Consider the following 6,500-nt stretch of genomic DNA (forward strand, 5'->3'; position numbering starts at 1 on the left):
GAAGATTTATGATCGCAGGTTGAAATGGCTGGAATTTCAGCCTGAAAGACGCTAGGTAATATTCCCACTAGTTCGAATATTTCGTGTTTGGACCATAGATTCCCGCACTGATTTTAGTATTTGTTTTCGAACCGTCTGTGAACCATACGAGACATTGTGGTTGATTATGATTTCAAGCCTACGGATAAAAACACATTTTGGAGTCAAAGAGTAAGTTAATGAACAAATGATTTTTTGATCCGGTATTTCTGTTAAGATCTTTCTGTCGAGAAGATCTTTCCCAAGGAAGATTTGCATTTTTAATGTACTTCTGCCTGCACATTTTTTAAGGAAAATATACGGTGGGAATAGTCCTACTATCACTTTTATACCGCTTCATTAGATATTTTAGTTCGTTGGAGTATCTTAGAGTAGTTCCTAATAAAATTATTGTTTGCAAAATTGCAAAAAAAAAGAATGATTGTCTTGCTAGGATTAATATATAATCCTTCAGCACGACACAAGTCTGATATAAGAATCAGCGCTTGGCTCATGATGTTGGAAATTACACCTCCAAATTTGCCTGACACAATGACCGGAAGCATATTAAATGACATCGAAGCCTGCCTACTGTAGTTTTATTAGGATATCAAAAAAAAATCTTCATGTGCACAGCCTTTCATAACCTTGACTGAGACAGTTTCAACCCCTAGAGTTGAGCTTTTTACTCTGCTGCCAAGCATCGCTTTCACCCACCCTACAGTCTTTATATCGTTTTTCTTATTAAGAGCTGTTTCTATAGAGCGATAACACAGGCCGACAAAATTTAACCAACATTCAGACCCAGAAACCAGACTATATATTTCCGAAGGTTTATGATGCGCTGAATCCAAATCTGGCCTCAGAATTGCTCTATTAGTTTGAGTTTTCGAGATATCCTAACCTAAAAGTGCAAAAAACCCCATTTTTGCCCATATTTGAGGTTATGTAGCCTTGCAGATGTTTTCTTTCACCAAAATTAAAGGATGGCATCTTTAAATACAATCCTTCTTTTTTCAAATGGCGTTTTGTTTGCTCAAATATCATTTTTTTTCGCAGAGATATCGCATTTTGAAATTTTCATGTTTCGAAATTTTCCTACACCTGAAAATCGATTAAGATAACATAGACATGATATAGTCGCTTACTAATTTTCTTGGGTTTGAGGGCCTGAAATATATGGATTAATAGTATGTAAATTTGGAGTTTGTGGGAAAGCCTGCTTGCGGTTATGTGGGTTAGCCTGCTCGCGGTATGATAGGGGTGGTTTCTAGGGGTTAGGGCTGTGTGTGACTCGGTACCCAACGGTTAGATAGTGTAGGGATGTGGTGAGTCAGCACACTTATGGTGTGAGACAAAATTTTAAGAAAAATAAGACTCAATTCAAGAAAATTAGTAATCGAATATATCATGTCTATGTTATCTTAATCGATTTTCAGGTGTAGGAAAATTTCGAAACATGAAAATTTCAAAATGCGATATCTCTGCGAAAAAAAATGATATTTGAGCAAACAAAACGCCATTTGAAAAAAGAAGGATTGTATTTAAAGATGCCATCCTTTAATTTTGGTGAAAGAAAACATCTGCAAGGCTACATAACCTCAAATATGGGCAAAAATGGGGTTTTTTGCACTTTTAGGTTAGGATATCTCGAAAACTCACACTAATAAATTAATTTTAGTTATCAATCCGAATTTTGCATGGACAGAGAAGCAGATATTAGTTTAAATTATTTCGGATACTTTTCCTTGTTGACTAGTGTAATCCGTGTTACCAAAAGCGCCCTCTTAAGGACCTTATAGCTCAACTAACCTTGTTGGGAGCAAAAATTACTCAGGAAAACCTCCAACCTGTTTTAACAACACACACCTTTTGTCGTATTGCGCCCCGTCATATGTTACCGATGCTTCTGAATCACCCGGTAAGTGTACCTAAAACAAATATTCTCGAGTAGGGACTTACAACGAAGATGAAGGTGGGCGAAGAAGAAACTCTCGCGATGTGTCGCCTCACTCTTAAGAAAAAAAAACTCCATTTCACCCCCAACATTGGTCAGAGGGCGGGGTAGGGCACCTGCTTTAAGGTTTAATCAGCAAGTAGCCGTTGAGAGATCAGGCAGCTCGAAACAGGTGGCAAATATAGGCAAAGAGGGGCTTCCTAAATACTATTTTGAAAAAAGGTTCTATTCCAAGTTGTGCCAGGTGTGGTGAGTGGGCAAATGGGGTGGGCAAACCGGCGGATATTGCTTCAAAAAGGCAAAGACCGACTGAGCACACAGAGCAAAGGAGTGGCCAAAACAGGTGGTCATAAGTACCCGTTGTTCCTTCACTGAAGGGTGGCGGTGAGGTATTGACCACCGTTGACTGAGAGGAGGAGGAATGGACCATCCCCAAGGAGCAATGGTGGTGGCTTGAGGAAACTATTGTCGAAGTCTACTTCCAGATTCTAGAGGAAAACCTTGGAACTCCTCCATTCTGCCACGATAACGGCTGGTGCAAAGGATAAGGCGAAACTCATCGGTTGTGAGGACAATAGGTCAGTTCAGCTCTACAGGTTGGCCGTGAGTACAGTCGGGTAGGTTTGGCCGGGGGCCAAACTCGGAGCAATCAGAAAGGAAAAACTTCCAAGCAGACCCAGAGTTCGAGTATAGATTCTGGCCAAGCAGATCTTGGATAGATCCCGGGAAAAAAGAGCAGATCTTTAGATCATGCTACGGTTCATTGCCAACACATAATTGGAAGATTGAGGATCCAGAAGAAGGCAGGTGTTGTTGCTCCTCAACGCCGACACACTCGCCCCACTGACAAAAAAGGTTTGTAAGGTCAGATTTGGTTTCGTTGACGGAACTGTTCGGATTTACTGTAGTGACGAGCCAGCTCGAGAACTAGGTGAAGAGGGCGATAGAGCTGGCGCGAACAGCGGTGACGAAGAACGGTTGTCCAGCAGTCAGCAGACAGCTAAAACGAAAAATCACCTGGTTGTCTGCTGCGACGCAAATGCCCACAATAAATTCAGGGTGAGCACCGACTCTAATATCAGACGTGAGTCATTATTAGATTTTATTTTAGAAAACAAACTTAGTGTCTTGAACTTAGGCTCAGAGCTGATCTTTGTAACAAAAATGAAGTCAGATGTTTTTTAATTTAACTCTGGCCTCTGACCTATTTTCTACTCATATAAAGAGATAGCGAGTTGTGATAGAAAAATCTTAATCTGACCATCGTTACGTAGAATTTTTCATTGATCATAAGCTTCGCAAACTCTACGAGTTTAGGAAAATCTGATAAACCGACTGACGGATGGACCCACGCTAGAAAATAAAGTTGGGTATAGAGTTATTTTAAGAGAATTAGGATTTGATTTATCGGTCCGGCCTCCGGAATACTGTAGCGTATGTCAAGCAGAAGTCTACCTTAACACACACAGCGTAACAAGAACTAAGATAAATATTGTGTCTTCAATGTCAGCCTTGTATGGGTTCCGGTATATAGATATTGAAGGAAATTGCAGGGCCGATGAGCTAGCCAGAAAGGGTACTAATTTTCCGCTTCTTGAAAACTTCTGCAGAAAGGAGTACTAATCTTCCACTTCAAGAAAACTCCACTTTTTACAACTAGGCTAATTTGATAGAGAAAATCAGGTTAGATTAAGAAGATCAGGAGAATTGCGTAACCTCTCAAGAAAGAATATCTCGAAGGTTGTGCCTTGTGTCACCGGTCATTGGCTGTGGGGTAGGCACTCTTCTAGGAATTTTTTCGCATGAATACTGCAGTAGTAGTAGAGACGAGGAAGAGGAAGACACAATAGAACAATTCCTTTGTAATTGTAAAGCCATAGCTTAGAATAGAGCAAGGTTGTTGGGAAAATACCATTTTGACTCTCTTATAGAACTATCCGGTGTTGGGATACAACCTACGCTTCGTAAGAGAGTCTAACTGGTTCCATGAAAAGTAAACAGCAAGGTTCCCGTGTTACCTACATCGTATAAATGAGTTGACTACTCTAAGCCGACTGCCACGAAAACCTAACCTAACCTAATTAACAGCGTACGTGAAGTTCCCGCAGAAACCGCTAGCAAAACCCTGCAGAAAAAACGCGTAGAGATAGGTTAGATTAACTGCAAAATTGGGCTCTGCTATGACAAAAAGAAATGTTACCGGTGTTTCGAAAACAGACACTAACAGGGTACGTTTGCATAACGAGGCATTACCTCACACTCATATGCTGGTTCCTTACCACAAGTGCCATCATTGTGGACTTTCAAGCTAAACTGGAAAACATCGAAGACACAGCTTGTCAAATAAGCAGACACTTTGTTATTGCCGGAGACTTTAACTCTCTGAAAGACCTTAAGGGTCAGGGAAACGAATATATCCGCGGTAAAGCATGTCTGTCGTAAGAGGTGATTAAAATCCGGTTGGAGAGGAAGGAGGTTCAGCTCGAAAGTCTCACATATTTCGAGAACCTTCAACGAAGATCCTCGCTACTTCGGAAGTGAACGACCAAGTTTGGCTATAAACTACGGTGGGGGCCGCCAGGTTTTGGAAAGTCGGGCGGCCTGTGGTGGAAGGTTAGTTGCGAATACGTTTTTAACAAAGAAGTAACAGCCGACAAAGAGCAGCAGAAACGGAAGGCGCGGTATAAAAGATAGCATGTCCTATGGGGTCCGTTTCCACGACAGTCGGTTCTACGTTACCGAAACGACCTGGATTTATATCCGGCTAAGGACTGTCACTCCAACAGCATCCCCCTTATCTAAGTAGGGGGAATGCTTATGCTGCTACAACAACAACAACACCAACAATGTTTCTGTGTCAAAGGTGAGCAGAGCTTTGTAGACTATACAAACATCCAGCGACGACTCCTACTGGGCGGCTTCCTGGTCAGTGTCTGTTCCCCATGTATGCTATTATGATGGAAAATAACAACGACAAAAATGATTTATTCGAAATGATGATCTCGGGCTGACAACTGTGGTATTTGGCTCCTTTAGTAAGCGAGAAAGACATCTCGTTGAAACGGCTGGTCGGAAATGCCTCAGTTGCCTCCGCCCTGATAAAACTTTGGCAGAGCCACAGGATACGTTCGACAACTATCGCCACTAATCTGGCAGTGCAGGATGAGTTGACTTTGTTCCGATTAACACCAACCTAGCTCTGAGGTATCGGTACTCATAAGTGTGGGCCAAAGAAGAGGTATGCAATGCGCTCTTTATGCAGTGTGGAATCAGCAAGCGGAACGAATTAACGATTCACAGCATGAAATCGGCCTACAATGGTACACAAACAGCTTTTAGCAACCTTCCAGCAAGGGATGCTAAGAAGGTACTCGAAGTGCAGAGGATCAATATAGGTTGAGTATTATGAGTAGGGCGGCCGCCATAGCCGAATGGGTTGGTGCGTGACTACCATTCGGAATTCAGAGAGAGAACGTCGGTTCGAATCTCGGTGAAAGATCAAAATTAAGAAAAACTTATGGTCAACGACTTGGGGAAGTTCTCGTAAGAACAGACGAGGAAAAGTTCTCCTCGATAGTCTGGCACCGCTCGACCTCGAATTGCTGAACAAGCCTGAAGTATATTCCTATGAAAAAGGAAATGGCAAATCTGTCATTGACCCTAGTTTTGCAGAAAGGGAGATAGCAGGGGGGGGGTCCCTACGCGGTGCCTATACGCATAGTCCCTAAGCGATGCGTCTACGCATAGCGACCATAACGCCATCTTTATAAACATCACCAGTCAAAATTCACCGATATTCCGATTGGTCCAAAGAGCCCAACTGCGGTGATGGAGGACACGAAGTTTTGATGAATCAGTTTTCAACATCGTATGAAACGAGGTAGTCATACCACCAACGTCAGCCATACAAATGGCAAATGCGTGTGGCGCGTCTATGCTTAGGCATAACACATAACATATACAATAGAACAACAAGGAAGCCTGCTTACTGGTGGAACGACAACACTCCAGCAGCCAGAAAAATGTGTATTAAAGCACGAAGAAAAGTAAAGCGAGCTCGCCACCAACCAAAAGTAGTGTCACTGAGGGTAGAACTCAGCCGTAAAAGCTAGTAAACGAGAATGTTTTAAGAAGCTGAGGGACGGCGCACGTATGATATCGCTTGTGATCATCATCATGAGCGCCGAAGGCTCTTACTAAAGCCGGGAAAGCCAGAGCAACCATCATGGTATCGTCCACTTTGTAGGCTAGATACAATCGGCAAAATATTAGAGCGAATAGTGTGTAACAATACAGGACATCTTGGAAAGGCCTGATGGTCTCCCTCCGAACCAGTTTGGTTTTCGAAAAGCGCGCTGGACGGTAGATGCCATATGTATGGTAATGAGCATTGCACAAGAAGCCAAAATATGAAGGAGCTGGAGATTTGGCATTTACTATACGATGGTAACATTAGACCAAATTCCTTCAACTCTGCGAGCTGGAGCCAGATAATGGGCACGTTCGCAGCATTTTAGTTTCGGCG

Source organism: Anastrepha ludens, chromosome X (genome assembly GCF_028408465.1).
Source record: "Anastrepha ludens isolate Willacy chromosome X, idAnaLude1.1, whole genome shotgun sequence".
NCBI lineage: Eukaryota > Metazoa > Arthropoda > Insecta > Diptera > Tephritidae > Anastrepha > Anastrepha ludens.